Source organism: Schistocerca nitens, chromosome 3, assembly GCF_023898315.1.
Source record: "Schistocerca nitens isolate TAMUIC-IGC-003100 chromosome 3, iqSchNite1.1, whole genome shotgun sequence".
Taxonomy (NCBI): domain Eukaryota; kingdom Metazoa; phylum Arthropoda; class Insecta; order Orthoptera; family Acrididae; genus Schistocerca; species Schistocerca nitens.
This window is the reverse complement of record NC_064616.1, coordinates 484,315,277-484,332,955: the sequence shown is the minus strand read 5'-3', so window position 1 is coordinate 484,332,955 and position 17,679 is coordinate 484,315,277.

Below are 17,679 nucleotides of genomic sequence, written 5' to 3'. Positions count from 1 at the left end.
AAAACTGGCGTTCTACGGATCGGAGCGTGGAATGTCAGATCCCTTAATCAGGCAGGTAGGTTAGAAAATTTAAAAAGGGAAATGGATAGATTAAAGTTAGGTATAGTGGGAATTAGTGAAGTTCGGTGGCAGGAGGAACAAGACTTTTGGTCAGGTGAATACAGGGTTATAAATACGAAATCGAAAAGGGTTAATGCAGGAGTAGGTTTAATAATGAATAAAAAAATAGGAATGTGGGTAAGCTACTACAAACAGCATAGTGAACACATTATTATGGCCAAGGTAGACACGAAGCCCACACCTATTACAGTAGTACAAGTTTATATGACAACTAGCTCTGCAGATGATGAAGAAATTGATGAAATGTATGATGAGATAAAAGAAATTATTCAGGTAGTGAAGGGAGACGAAAATTTTATAGTCATGGGGGACTGGAATCCGAGAGTAGGAAAAGGGAGAGAAGGAAACATAGTAGGTGAATATGGATTGGGGCTAAGGAATAAAAGAGGAAGCCGCCTGGCAGAACTTTGCACAGAGCATAACTTAATCATAGCTAACACTTGGTTCAAGAATCATGAAAGAAGGTTGTATACATGGAAGAACCCTGGAGATACTAGAAGGTTTCAGATAGATTATATAATGGTAAGACAGAGATTTAGGAACCAGGTTCTAAATTGTAAGACATTTCCAGGGGCAGATGTGGACTCTGACCACAATCTATTGGTTATGAACTGTAGATTAAAACTGAAGAAACTGTAAAAAGGTGGGAATTTAAGGAGATGGGACATGGATAAACTGAAAGAACCAGAGGTTGTACAGTGTTTCAGGGAGAGCATAAGGGAACAATTGACATGAATGGGGGAAAGAAATACAGTAGAAGAAGAATGGATAGCTTTGAGGAATGAAACAGTGAAGGCAGCAGAGGATCAAGTAGGTAAAAAGACGAGTGCTAGTAGAAATCCTTGGGTAACAGAAGAGATACTGAATTTAATTGATGAAGGGAGAAAATACAAAAATGCAGTAAGTGAAGCAGGCAAAAAGGAATACAAACGACTCAAAAATGAGATCGACAGGAAGTGCAAAATAGCTAAGCAGGGATGGGTAGAGGACAAATGTAAGGATGTCGAGGCTTGTCTCACAAGGGGTGAGATAGATAATGCCTACAGGAATATTAAAGAGACCTTTGGAGAAAAGAGAACCACTTGCATGACTATCAAGAGCTCAGATGGAAAACCAGTTCTAAGCAAAGAAGGGAAAGCAGAAAGGTGGAAGGAGTATATAGAGGGTCTGTACAGGGGCAATGTACTTGAGGACAATATTATGGAAATGAAACAGGATGTAGATGAAGGTGAAATGGGAGATATGATACTGTGTGAAGAGTTTGACAGAGCACTGAAAGACCTAAGTCGAAACAAGACACCGGGAGTAGACAACATTCCATTAGAACTACTGACAGCCTTGGGAGAGCCAGTCCTGACAAAACTCTACCATCTGGTGAGCAAGATGTATGAGACAGGCGAAATTCCCTCAGACTTCAAGAAGAATATAATAATTCCAATCACAAAGAAAGCAGGTGTTGACAGATGTGAAAATTACCGAACTATCAGTTTAATAAGTCACAGCTGCAAAATACTAACGTGAATTCTTTACAGACGAATGGGAAAACTGGTAGAAGCCGACCTCGGGGAAGATCAGTTTGGATTCCGTAGAAATGTTGGAACACGTGAGGCAATACTGACCTTACGACTTAACTTAGAAGAAAGATTAAGGAAAGGCAAACCTACGTTTCTAGCATTTGCAGACATAGAAAAAGCTTTTGACAATGTTGACTGGAATACTCTCTTTCAAATTCTGAAGGTTGCAGGGGTAAAATACAGGGAGCGAAAGGCTATTTACAATTTTTAGAGAAACCAGATGGCAGTTATAAGAGTCGAGGGACGTGAAAGGGAAGCAGTGGTTGGGAAGGGAGTGGGACAGGGTTGTAGCCTCTTCCTGATGCTATTCAATCTGTATATTGAGTAAGCAGTAAAGGAAACAAAAGAAGAGTTCGGAGTAGGTATTAAAATCCGTGGAGAAGAAATAAAAACTTTGAGGTTCACCCATGACATTGTAATTCTGTCAGAGACAGCAAAGAACTTGAAAGAGCAGTTGAACGGAATGGACAGTGTCTTGAAAGGAGGGTATAAGATGAACATCAACAAAAGCAAAATGAGGATAATGGAATGTAGTGGAATTAAGTCGGGTGATGCTGAGGGAATTAGATTAGGAAATGAGAAGTAAAGGATTTTTGCTATTTGGGGAGCAAAATAACTGATGATGGTCGAAGTAGAGAGGATATAAAATGTAGACTGGCAATGGCAAGGGAAGCGTTTCTGAAGAAGAGAAATTTGTTAACATCGAGTATTAATTTATGTGTCAGGAAGTCGTTTCTGAATGTATTTGTATGGAGTGTAGCCATGTATAGAAGTGAAACATGGATGATAAATAGTTTGGACAAGAAGAGAATAGAAGCTTTCGAAATGTGGTGCTACAGAAGAATGCTGAAGATTAGATGGGTAGATCACATAACTAATGAGGAGGTACTGAATTGAACTGGAGAGAAGAGGAGTTTTTGGCACAACTTGACTAGAAGAAGGGATCAGTTGGTAGGACATGTTCTGAGGCATCAAGGGATCACCAATTTAGTACTGGAGGGCAGCGTGGAGGGTAAAAATCATAGAGGGAGACAAAGAGATGAATAAAGCAAGCAGATTCAGAAGGATGTAGGCTGCAGTAGGTACTGGGAGATGAAGAAGATTGCACAGCATAGAGTAACATGGAGAGCTGCATCAAACCAGTCTCAGAACTGAAGACCACGCAACAAGCTTTAGTTCTAAATTGTTCAATTGGTAATGACTGAATATCCTTAGGTAGAGCATTAAAAACTTTTATTGCCACCACTGGGAAACTGTTCTGCATGTAGTTAATTTACATCTTGGTCTGTGTATACTGTCCTCACAGTGAGTGCTGTGTTGATGAACTTCGTTTCTCTTTCTGTGTATCTCATGATTTGTCTTTGTGTGAACTAAGAAACTGAAAATTTGCTGTCTGAAAACAGAGTGCCTATTCTGGAAAAAATTAGTTTGCAATGGTCACTTTCTTTTATTTGAGTAAATGATCCTCATTGCTTTCTTTAGTAATAAAGGCTCATTCTTGCAGTCTGCAGAATGGCCCCACAGTAAGAACCGATAGCTGAAGTGGCTGTGGAACATTGCATAGTACATTGTTAGTAGGTGCTGCTGTGAAAATGCACTTTTTAGTTTCGTCAACAGTTATAGAACCCACAAGAGTTTGAAACATAAATGTTCGATGTGTTGTTGCTAGATTAACTTGGTATCAAAGAAAAAGCCCAGAAGCTTAACAGCTGCTGTGTCACCCAGTGCTCCAGTATCACTTAGTGTGCTTATCAGCCTCAGCATTTTGTCTTCATTAATTTTCATCTTCTTCATGATGAACCAGGCCTTGTCCTAATTGAGTAGGACATCTACTTGATGAACAGCTTGAAACGTGTTCCCCCCTTTTGAGGACGAAGTCATGTCATCTGAAAACTGCAAGATGTGTCCATTGGAGCCTATGTTGTTAATGGCAATTGGGAACAACTGAGGTCGTGTTATGAAACAATGAAGAGGGGGACTTCATTGTAGTCAAACTAGAGCAGAAAACTGACATGAGAGGTCACTAATATGTTGCTCAAGTCTTTAAAATAACAGCTATAACTAAGATGCAACTATGGGGGACTTATGACCTTCGCTGTTTAGTCCCCCTTAAACATCCCAACAACCACCACCACCAAGATGCAACTACCTTCACAAAAAACCTTAAGTATAGGTTATCACTGTAAATTATCTACAAATGTACAAAATTATGATGATGATTATTATTATTAAATCACTTACAACCAGAAAATTCATTGACATGTTTCAACCTACATTAATGTTCTTTGGCCCTTCAAAAAATTTTCTCAGGGCCAGGAGCTTGCTTGCTCTTTCATCTTTGTCACCATCTCCTTCGCAGACAAAGGCCAAGCTATTGCTTTATATAATATAACCGGTACCTCAATACCGTCAGTAGTACAGTATACACAGTTATTTGCAACTTGTTTGATAAGTAAGAAATAAGTAAAGTTTGGAGTATCAAGTAACTACTGATACATCTGAAGTGCATTTCATTTATACGTGAAACAGAAAAGTTGAAACAGATACACTTCCAGTCTCTATGTTACACAGATTCCTTCTATTCCATGTCTGTTGAGCACTGTTAGTTTAAAATGAACCAAACATTGTAAAATTGTGGACTTCTTCCTAACAACATAAATAATCTCTTTTCTTGGCTTCTATTTGCATACACTCCTGACCAAACGTGCTCACCATATTGCTGTGATATTTTCAATTCGTATTCATGGTATTGTTCACATCTGTTTCTGGTGATGTGTGTGTGTGTGTGTGTGTGTGTGTGTGTGTGTGTTTGCTACATTAAATTGTGTAGTAACAAAATAAATGGAAATCTACTATATATTTCAGTCATACTACTGCGAATGAAACAGATTATGAAATAAATTTGAAAGGCCAGTATTAACAAAAAGCTATAGGAAAACCAATTCCCTGCAGTACTTCATACTGTTGTGGAACCAGAAACTCAGTTAGTTGTTACAACACACTTCATCTTAGTCTACTGATGAGAAAGATCTTTATGACACCCTGGATTGGCAGGGGGTATATTAACTGAAAAAAGGATAATTCTGTATCTTTGATTCATTTTCAGCTTTTTAATTTGTGTGATAATGTGGTCATGGTATGTCTTGTACTGAATATTTACAAAATTTAAATTTTACACATTGTTGTTTTTCAAGGAATTTTATGTGAATATATCTTCTTTCTTGCACAATGACCTCGTGAGAGCATACATATGAAACATTTTACTCATTTCTTGTAGTGAAGTGGCAATACTGAAGAAAACCTTATTCTCTTGTTGACAGCAAAGTAAGGATATTCTTATTTGTGTCTGACAGTATGAGTTAAATAGAATAAAAAATTTTACCATATGTCAACGAAAATAATCAGTTTTTAACATATAATGTAACTGGATCGATAAAAATCTAATCACCAAGTGGCAGCAAGAGAATACCCACATAACAAGGTTGAGGAAATCTGTAAGCTTTCAGAGCCAGTGGCTCCTCCTTCTTGCAGAAGGGTGTAAGGGTGATGAAGAGGGATGAAGGAAAACGACTGGAAAGGTTTAGGAATTTGGGAGCATATGGAAAAGTTGCCGAGAACTCAAGTTCATTGGTGATGCATGGAGTAGGATGAGAAGGAAAGACTGGTTGTTAGGGACTGCACCAGGCGATATTTGAAAACCTAAGAGCTTGGAGCTGGAAGATGGGATAGTAGGCAACAGACAGATTCAGTGCAAAGCTAAGTGAATTATTTGAGGTAAAGGTAAGGTGAGGCAGAAAAAAATAGTAGGTCAGAAAATAAAAATATAGAGATGTAAAAGGGAGTGAAGAAAGGAATAGTTATTGACACTAAATGCTGAGACCAAATAAATTAGCATAAATTAAGTTCAAGTGGGTGCTAAGAATCAATGACATGTTGCAATGTCTGTTCCAACCTATGGAATGCCGAGAAGCTAGTGTCTGTGGGGAACAATTTGGATGGCGTGTGTGGTGAAACAGGCTCCCATATCATGACTGTTATGTTGTAGAGTATGCTCTGCAACAGGATATTGTGTGTTATCAGTGTACACTTTCTGTGTATGTCCATTCATCTTATTTGATAACTTGGTGGTAGTCTTATCAATGCAAAAGGCTGAATAACTGGTACAGAATGTAACAACTGGTACATGACGTGACATTTTACAGGTGGTTCTCACTTTAATACTGTGTGTTTTGTTAGTAATAAGGCTGGTATAGCTGGTGGTAGTATGGTGTATAGAGCAACGTTTGCTCTCTTACAGCCTTGACATTAAAAGCAAACAAATTTGTTCAGATGCAGACTCTTCACAGCCACAGCCCTCACTGGACATAATTACCCTACCAGCCTAGTTCAGAAGCAGATTTCGTGGGCCATCAAATCCAATCCTGATATGGCTCATCTCTTCAAAAAACAACTTAGGAGTACACCTCTTGTCCTTCAGTATCATTCTAGTCTTGAATGTATGAATCAACTACTTCGACAAGGCTACAACTTCCTAAAATCATGCCCTGAAATTGGGTCCATTGTGCCTGATATTTTTCCCATCACACCTGCAATAGCTTTTCATCAGCCTCCCATCCCCACGCTCCACTCCCTCCAATCGGTGCAGTCTTCTGGTCACACTTCATGATATTTCTGAACCTGTGTCCCTATGCTATGGCCCCTACCTCTGTCACCACCCCCAATGTAAGATTTGCCCACTGCACCCTCTTACTACCACCTATACTACCTCTGCAACTGGTAAAACATGTACTATCAAAGGATATACCTGTGTTTCTGATATGACGCAAGTAATGTATCAACTGTTATGTTAACACTGTTCGACCTCTTACACTGGTATGACTATCACCAATTTAACAGGCAAGATAAATGAACATAGACAGAGGATTTACACTGATACATGATACTGAGCATGCTCTACATGACAGTTGTGACCTCAGAGCCTGTTTTACCACACATTCCATTTATATTATTCTCCCAGACACTAGCTTCTCAGAGCTCTGCAGGTGGGGACTCGCATTACAGCATGACCTTGATTCTTGCCGCCCACCTGGACTTAATTTACATTACTTTCTTTAGTCTCAGCATTTATTGTCAGTAACTACTTGCATTTTTTCTTCACTCTCTTTTAGTTTTCTACATATTTTATTTTCTGACCTGTTCATTTTTTTCCCTCTCTGCCATATCTACCACATACAATTCTCTTAGCTTTCTGCTCTTATTAACTCCTGCACAATATTTTGTCCCTGTTTTCTGTTTTGCTTATTACCCTATCTTCCATCTCCAAGCTCTTAGGTTTTTGATTTAGTCCAATGCAATCCCCAACAATCAGTCTTTCTTTCTCATTCCATTTGGTAAGTCTCCCCTGACATGGAGTTCTGGGTGACTTTTCGACACAATCCCCATTTTCTAAGCCTTGCCAAAGTTTGCAAATTTCCTTGAGATTTATATATGTGTTTTCTCCTACTGCTGTTTAGTGACTATATTTCTTATCTATCCAGTTACATTAAACTTTTCCATATGTAAAGTGAATATTGCCACTTAACTCCTAAGTAAAAATATCTTACAATTGAAAGTTTTCTGCTGTGAAAGTTTTCTATTTGTTCTTTCAAAGGTTACTTTTGTAATTTTTCATGAAATGTCTTTCCATATAGGTCTTGTATGGAATACAATAATGGAGAGTGGTACCTCAGAGAAGAAAGATGGTAATGTTACGTGAGACGTCACCATATTTGGTCATAGCCTGTGAGACAATTGGGAAAGAAGGAAGGATTGTATAGATTATTTTTAACTAGCCGCTGTGAGTAAAGCTGATTTTTATGCCAGTATTGTTAAAGGATTAAAAAGTATCATAAACTTTTTATCAAGGGTTTGTCTCAAAAACCACATTTTCATTAATTTTTGTAGCTCATTTTTACTCATTTGTGTGCATAAATTGCCACAATGTGTATTAGTAGTGTCATCACAAGCAAATACATATCATTTTGTTCCAGATTATGTCTCAGTTACTTAATGAAATTACAGACCTAAGAGTATTCACCCGACCCCGCAGATTCTACTGATTCCTTTTGGAATGCTGTTAAGAGGAATTTACAGCATATTTTGCTCAGTTTTCTTTGATATGGTGTGAAATGAGTATAGCTTTCTTTACATAGCAGGATTATTCCATAACAATGTTGTAGTAAGTTTTGCTGTATGCTTTAATTCAGAAATAATTCTTAGTCAATGAAAATAATGAAAATTTTAGTGGGGATAAAACAGTAGCTCACAATGATGCTGTGAAGTCATTTTCCAGTGATAACTGCAAATATTCTTTTGCTAGAAAAGAGAATATTCAGCAGTAACTAGTACACATGCTCTGCCTTACACCTTAATTTTATTAGAAAGTGACAAATTTATTTTCTGTGGCATCTGGTTGAAATTATTGTCAGCTAATAATTCCACCATTGTTTACTTTTCTTATTAAGTAGTGAAAGTTGCTATTGCAGATTTGGTAATTATGTAATAAATTCTTGAATATATCCCATTTAACATACATTGTGAATGAGAGTAAGTTATTCCAGTCTCATCAGTCTTCTTTCTGTCAAGACACTTAGTTCTCAAAAATTTTTTATAGTTGTTAAAACACTCATTCAGATTTGGTCAGTGTGTCTAATGAATGGAATGTCAAATACCTTTATGATAATAAAACAAAAGATTTAGTTTGTGGGTGCTATTTAGATGTATTGTAATGAAGAGAGTGTTTCTGTTGTTCTGATTACACTGACCAGCAACTGAATTAGTGATAGATATCATGTTGAATGAATAACACTTCTGTAGCCTTGGGAAATAATTAAGTGTGGACTAAAAGCCAGTTTTTTCATATTGTGTGTTAATTGTGTGTGTGACACAAAAATGGCAAATCGCAGGATCTCAGTGCTTCTAATCATGGCTATGTCATTGATGCTAGCTGAGTATGGCATGCTTTCAGCAATGTCTGTAAGGCACTAAGCTCTCTACAGGCTACTGTATCAGTTATGTGATGTAATGTTCTCAATTTGCATAAAATAGCCACCTTCAAGGCCAGATGCTATGATCAGGAATTCCCAATGTCTGGCTACCATCAGTTGGCTCCGATTTTAGCAATGACTTGATGTAATGCAACATATTTCTGAAAACCTATACAGTTCAGAGCCGTATCTGTACCATTCAGCACACACAGATATTTGCATTAGTGCTTCAAGACTTGAAGCCTGAAGGATGATAAAACTTAAGTAAAATACATAGTACATCTCTATAAAAAATGCATCAGAAATCATTTTGCAACTGAAGACAGTTTAAGCAAGTACAGGTATCATAATTGCATAATGCTTACATAAGATGAAAGGGGAGTCCTTATATGGTTGTCACTATTATTCACTTTCAGATAATGCAAGGACTTGCTGGCAGTTTATGGTCACTCATTTGCTACATGTTTTGAAATTCACCTCTCATTTTTCTCCTGAACTGTTTCAGATGGCATGGATGGAAACTCAACCTGGCACCACAGGGCACATTGCTTCTATCACTTTGAACCCTTGTGGAATCTTGCTTGCAAATATGTTCATGCCTCGTCTACTCCATGACCATTTGACATGGGTTGTGCTCTCTCATAAGAAGATATGGAGCAAAGTCATTCTCCATTAACCTAACTGTCTTGTGACAGCCATCCAAATGATACCACCATGTTCACAGCAAAGGATGATCTGGCAGTTACCAAGAAGCCATCTGCTCCAATTGGTAAATAGAGTATTACTAAAACCATTAGCGGTATTACAAATACCAATAGTATGGGACAAGAACAGAGAGTAATGTTAACCGCTGATCTTGTAAAGAGCTGCATAGTGATAAGTATACTCCTGGTATATGTATTGTCACATTACAATGCAGCAGATGTGCTGTAATAAGATAAACTGTTAGTGTAGATTACTGTTATAGCTGACATGTAAGTACATATTCAGAATATCATTTGCAGTCTCTTGTAGTGGAATGCTCCCAACATAAAAGTTCTGACTAAATTCATTTTGCTATATTGTCTCTAAAACTGGATATCCACATTATGGTTCAATCAATGGATGGACTTCTTGAAACATAGATAGGATATAGGATACTGTGCAGTGAAGAAATTGTTAATCATATTGCACTATGTGATGTATGCTTCTACAGACTAGGCTCTAGCTTTTATTCCTTTATTTAATTTGTCACCATCTGTACTAAAGCTGTTTGGACACAGAGAAAAAAGAGAAAAATATCAAGAGATTTATGATGTGCCTACATATGCTGACTACAGTGTGCCAAAGGTTTTGGGCATTAATTGCTGTATGAGGAGTTTGCTGCAAGAAAGCTTTTCCACTTTGATTGGAAATGTAAGGTACACCATATCTCTAGTGCAAATAGACCCTTCAGGTTGATTCAGTCCAGTCGTTGACATGCTATATACACCTTTTGTAGAACACTATACCATACAAGGGGCATTTGAAAAGTCCGTACAAAGTCTGAGAGATGGCACCACCGGCACATATCAAGGTCATTTTTAGTTAGTAGCAGCTTTGGAAAGAATGCACACCAAGTTTCAGCTAAATTGGTCTATTTATTTGTGTTTGACATTCGTTTGAATCAAGGAAGTTGAGTGATTGTCAAAATATGGATGAAAAAGAATTTCGTGTGGTGATTAAACATTACTTTATGAAAGGCAAAATGTCTCAGGAGACTAAAGAGAAGTTTGATAAACATTACAGTGACTCTGCACCTTCGATTAGAATTGTTTATAAGGGGTTTGAAAATTTTAGGAGTGGCCATATGGGCACAAGTGATGCTGAACGTTCTGGACGCCCTGTGGAGGTTATGACTCCAGAAATCCTTAATAAAATCCATGATATGATGATGGATGACAGAAGAGTTAAGGTGCATGAGATTGCTAGTGCTATGGGCATCTCGAATGAATGGGTACATAATAATTTGCATAAGCATTTGGACATGAGAAAGCTATCCTCAAGATGAGTTCTGCCATTGCTCACACTTGACCAAAAATGGAATCATATGAAGTGTTGCAAAGATGGTTTGCAGCTTTTCAGGAAGAATCTGCAGGACTTTAAGCATTGTTTCGTCACTGTGGATGAAACATGTATACCTTACTATACTCCTGAGGCCAAAGGGAGAATCTGAACCAAAAAAGGCGAAGACCATTCCTTCAGCCGGTAAGGTTTTGGCGACTGTCTTTTGGGATTCACAAAGGATAATCATTATCAACTATCTGGAAAAGGGTAAAAGTATTACAGGTGCATACTGTTCATCATTATTGGACCATTTGAAAACCGAGCTGCAAGGAAAACGCCGGTGACTGGACCGAAAAAAAAATGTCCTTTCCATCACGACAATGCACCAGCACACACCTCAGCAGTTGTGGTCGCAAAATTAATGGAAATAGGATTCCAACTTGTTTCACATCCCCACCCCCATATTATCCAGACTTGGCTCCCTTGGACTACTATTTGTTCCCCAATTGGAAGAAATGGCAAGTGGGACAAAGATTTTATTCAGACAAGGAGGTGATTGCAGCAACTAATAGCTATTTTGCAGACTTGGACAATTAATATTATTCGGAAGGGATCAACAAATTAGAACAGTGTTGGACAAGTGTATAAGTCTAAAAGGAGACTATGTCAAAAAATAAAAAGGGTTTACCCCAAACACGTAACTAGTTTTTATTTTGGACAGTCTTTTCAAATGCCCCTTGTATACAAAAATAATATGAACTGAATATTTTTTTTTTTTTTTTGCATGGCATTCAAAAATATTCATATAGAAATGTGATTCCATATTGATGAGTTTATGTAATATAAGTATATTTAATAGTTCAGTAATAGTCACACATAAATACTTAATCCACACTAAGTAAGCCAGCAATATGTAAAACACTGTTATTCTATGGGACAGAAAGAGTTCACCAAACTCATTTTTTTTATGTTACTTTCTGTTATAGCTGCACTCTTTGTTAGGTACTTGAAAAAAGGGTTTTACTAGTTTATTAACTCCTTTCTGAGCTAAAATTAGTTCATTTCAGATTTAATGTTGTACTTATGACCATTATATTTGTGTTTGAAATAGCTGGCCGAAGTGGCCGTGCGGTTAAAGGCGCTGCAGTCTGGAACCGCAAGACCGCTACGGTCGCAGGTTCGAATCCTGCCTCGGGCATGGATGTTTGTGATGTCCTTAGGTTAGTTAGGTTTAACTAGTTCTAAGTTCTAGGGGACTAATGACCTCAGCAGTTGAGTCCCATAGTGCTCAGAGCCATTTGAACCATTTTTTTGTTTGAAATAGTTTCAAAACTTTTATAAGAAAATACTTCTTCCCAAAAACTGTGGCAAAAATTTAAAGTTCCTTAATCAGATGCCTGCAGTATTACAGTCAATGATGAGATGCTAGCAATGGGAGCCAAAGTGCCTGAACTGAGCTGTTGGAGCAAGGCAAAATGTTTCCATTCTTTTACCATTTAAAATCCATCTAAATTTTTTTAAAGGAATAAACTTCACTACTAACTTTTGGTTTAGTACTAAATTCATTGTTGGCATGTTTTCTGAAATTTGTAAATCATTTTCTTAGTCTCCATTCTTTGGTAGGTCCATATTATCGACTAAAAACCCCATGAGTATCTAAATGCACAGTGAAAGTGGGATTAGAATCCTGAAATTCTTTAAACCCATTATATGTTAAATGTATACTACATACCATGTGTTAGCCTGATTCTGGATTGAGATTATCCTCCAGAGAGCACAAAGTCAACCCAAAATATGATACAATAAGACATTTTGTTAGTCAAATCAAGGTACTGCAGCACAGAATCCAACCAATATATGATACCCTCCATATGGAGAAGACGTTCAGTCACAGACAGGCTCTATGAAAAAGACTGCCAAAATATTAAATCTCTTGGTTGAAACCCTTTCTCTGCACACACATTCACACAAGCACAGCTCACACAAACATGGCCACTGTCTCAGGGCGCTATAGCCCAACTGCCAGTTGGGCTTTAGCACCCTGAGTCCACGTCCATGTATCTGTGAGTTGTGCTTGTGTGAAAGTGTATGTGTTTTCTTCTGCAGGAAAAGGACTTTGTACAAACCTTTTAATATTTTGTCAGCATTGTGCATTGTGCCTGTCTCTGCCTCAATGCCTCCACTATACGGTGAGTAGCAATCTGTTCCTTCCATATTCTTGTTATTCCACCATGCAGTTTTCATCACTAAGAAGATGGTACCATAAGACATAATAAAGGGAAAGGCCGAAAGTAATTGATACTTCGTGTTTTACGGCCAGTGATGATATAGAGTCTTCTCAAGCTGAAGGTAGCAGCTATCAGTTTCTTCATAAGATGGTGAATGGGGCATTTTCACCAATGGAATGCCATTCTTCTTTGATATAATGTTAATTATTTCATTCAACTGTTCACATTTTCGTTTTACGTCTATGAGTATTATCATCACAATCACAGGAAATCCATATAAGCAATTCCCTTGTAAATAATGGAGTAAAGGAGACCCCCCCCCCCCCACACACACACACACCTATACACCTGTGTACCTACATTTTCTTGGCTGCAGACACAGCTGGCAGAATGGAACCACACCAGTGTGTGAGTGTTTTGTATGTATATTTGTACTCAAGCTTGACAAAAGAGTTATTCCAAAAGGAAGCAAGTTACATTTCTCTTTAATATGTGACTGTCGATGACTCAACATTTATGCTGTTTCATGAGTGGTCTCCTTTATTCCTAAAGCATGAACAAAGGATTCATTCATGTGGATTTCCTGTAATTCTGACATGTTTTAAAACATGTAAGACTAGAATTAGGACTCTTCACTGCAATAATTAATCTTACATCAAAGAAGATTGTTGCTATTGCCAACATAAGAGTTTTTTCTTAAAGTATGCCACATACAGTCAATAAATTGGATTTTCTGTAATGTTGCTTGCCTGATTCTGCGTGCCAGTACTAGTCAAAACAACAACTTATTTATACTCTAATATTTTATTGCTCCCGACCTTTGAAAAAGCCGGTAAAATCACTGGTAATGAGACAGTAAACGTATAGATGTCTACATGACTGGCTTCTGTTAGTCTAGAAAGTGAGTGTAGCAACGAATGTTTTATAACTGGAAGCAGAATATATCTTAAAAACATATCAGAATACAGCACTAATATATGGTGTGTTGATCTTTGTAAGCCTAAGTGATATTTTGTGATACACAATTGAGTTTTGACTCCTCATTGATTTAATAACTGATTCAGTTATCTTCTTTATATTTGCTTTTACAAATTAAATGTTAATTTTGTTTTATGGTTGTTGACAGGAAAATTTTATGACGTGATTTGCAGATGTGTAGTGGATGTTTCATATTTTTTCTCTCAGCTTTTGTATCAGTAACTCCTTATGGCAGTAATGTGTAATTTATACACTTATTGATGTGATAATTGTTTCTCATGCTTCTTCTCAGGAACTATGCACTTATACCTTGATACCTGCTGCAACGATGGCAGGTACAGAAACCCTCTACTTTTCGTAGTAAGGTAGGGATTTCAAAGTTCCTTGTTTGCAGTATTCTCTGCAATTAATTCCATCAATTGAACCATAGCTATTGGTTATGGAATCATGATCTCTCACTTCCTTCATCAGCATATTTCAATTGCATTATTTATCCAACACATTCCTCACTTCTTCTCTCCTCTTGTTTGTGGTAATTCAGTGGGAGATAGCTGTCAGAGAAAGTAATGAATGATAGTTCAATAAGCGTTATATTATCATTCATAATCTGTGTATTATATACTTCTTGCCAAAGTTGACTTTTGATGTAATTCTGGCACAATGTCGTTGGATAAGAGAGTGAAAGCTTTTAATGAAAACTTTTAACACAGAGTGTCAATGGCTTTGCCACAGTGATGACACTGGTTCCTGTCTGATTCCAGAAGTTGAAAGTTCTGCCGTGTTTGGCTAATATTTGGATGGGTGACAGTCTGGGTCTACCAAGTGCTGTTTGCAAGCGTGGTGCACTCAGCACTTGTGAGGCCAATTGAGGAGTTATCTGACAGAAATAGTGGTTCAGGTCATGAAAACATCAGTCGGGAGATCAGTATGCCAACACATGCCCCTCGACATCTGGATCCACCTGAGGATGACATGATGGTCAGTCAGTACAATTTGTCCTTCCGAGGCCTGTTGGGACAAAGTTTAATACAAATGATTATCAGGAAACAGATACTCTTTCACTATTATGATGGAGGATCATTGAAAGTAATTAATTTATACTTTCCTGCCACTAAACCCCATGGGTCACATTTTTGGCAACACAACTTGTATAACTTAGTATATTTCAAACAGTGTGACTTCAAAGGAAGACTTAATTTAGATTAATTTACAGCTTACAAACACTGTTCAGACAACTTCACATAGCTTATTAGTTGGAAAACTTTTAAAAGTCATCATGAATTTTTCAGTACCATTTAGACAGCTTGGAACTGTTAACAGTCAGCAGTTTACTAAAATCATAACACACAGGAATACTTTGGGTGAAGTTTCTGTGTTATTCACTCACAGGTATATCATACATTGTTTGTACTACCACAAATAATTGTAGCATGGCCTTTTTATGATAATAGAAAACATACTGCTTCACAACCTATCCTCAAACTGCGTATATGAAAGTCACTAAAACAGTAAAGGTTACAGACAACTACCAGTATTTGTGGAAAATACTACTAGTATTTATGGAAATTAATCTTAAAAATTAATACATTTATTACTGTAGGGCAGCAAACTGCAAAATATATCCCAGTAGAACATTTCCAGTATTAATTATATATTCATAAACATATCTCTTTCTGCTTGTGCATGCACACTATGATTTGTAGCTGCTCATGCATGTACCCTATGATTTTTAGACCGGAAACCATATGGGCCTCTGAATAGTGTTGAACAACTTAAACAGTTTGGTAAACTTGTGTAAATGTTGTAGTTACAGTATTTACAAAAATCATTTGGAAAGAAATAATTTTATAACTATCCCAATAATTGGTAAACTGTTCCACCATGAGAATCTGATTTGGAAGGAAATATTTTTATAACTATGCCTATTCATGGTAAAGTGTTCCACCTTAATAATCTGATTTTCTGGGCAACTAAACCTTGTCCATAGTATAATGATCCAAAACAAATACCTTTAAATGAGGCAAATGCTCCAACATTGTAACTGGATGTTTCAGAACATAATTTAACATACCTGCAATAATAATAAACAAAAATACATGTTTGTGAAACACACTACATTTTATATGCTACTGTTGTTATTGTTGGGGCATGGTATGAAAAGAAAGGCATGACACACAATTACCAAACAATTTTATTAATATTCCTTCATTTTTCTGGAGTGCATCTACGATTTTATGTACAGATATTTTGGCTGACAACTGTTGTGTGTAGCTTTATACACAACAGTAAGAAGAGGTGGGCTATAGAGCAGTCCAGCAACTGTCATCATAGGAAAGCTGGACAGAAGCAGAAATTATTAGTGAACAAGCTAGCACAACAAACAGAAGATTTACATAACTTGTATTTCTTCAAACATATGAAGACTCAGAAGAAGACAGTGCACCACGAATGGAGTCCAGCTATAACAACGTCCACAGGAAAAAGTCTCTCTGTACTAAAGCACAAATAATGAAGATGGTGCTGCAACCAGGCAACATCTGCATTGCATCCCATTGCAAAGTGCATTAGAGTACAAGTAGCTCTGAGTGCTGCCAATGGCCATCCTGTAGTGCGGTGGCAGAGGGTGCTTGAGTTACTGAGCCATTAGAAGCATGGCTCAGGGGCATACTCCATTGGGTCCATCGGATCCCACACAACTGCCATCGGCGTTTCATGAAAACTTGCAATTCCATGGGTATGATGACTGTTGGGAGGTATCGATACGTTATACCACAAAAACCTTTCAGCCATTCTTAAGATGAGTCACTTGCAAGATTTTTAACATACTTCACACTGTAGAGTAAATGTGCATGCATAAAAAATAATACTGTTGGTAACAAGAGTCTCAGTCATAAACAAAACTTCACACCTCTAAGATTTAAATAAACTATGCAGAGACTCTGTGAATCCACAATGCTTACAAAGTACTTGGTTGATTGTCATGGATGGCATATTTATAATGTCATGCGGCAAAGAACTCGAACAATATTTTCTTTGAGAGTACATTGTAAAATGTGTTAAAAATCTTGTAAATGACTCACCCTGAGAATGGTTGGAAGGTTTTCAGCCATAATATCAGTACATGTGTTAATAATATCTTGGATGCACTACCAAAAAAGATAAAAAGATGGAATATTTGCGCCACCAGGAAAACTTCAAGAAACACAGTTTTATTCATAGTTTACTGTACAGAGGATAACACACAACCAAGAACAATGCACATTGACATCTGTGGATACCAAAGATGTCCATGATGATAAAATTTAAATCTCAAAATGCCCTCTTTATTTTAACAGACAATTATAAATTGAGACTTGAGGCTTAAGTTTCTGGCTGTAGGATTGAAGTCCAAGCCCTTCAACACATTTCTAATGTTTCAGCATAGGATGAGCCTTTTTTAATATATCTGCCACCATATCTTCTGTTGGCTGATATTCCAGTTTGAGCAGATATTCTAGTTGAGTTTGGTGCATGAAGTGATATTTTATATGCATGTGCTTCATCATTCAGTGGAAAACTAGTGATTGTCACTAGAAATGGGGCTGTATGAGAGAATTCCTAAACTGAGGAGAATCACTGCCTTTGCTGCTTTGGTGAGGCTCATGTACTCAGCTTCAGATGATGAAACATTGCTTCTTTGAACACCATGAGAATGCTGATCCAAATAAGATGAAGTAGAAACTTGCATAT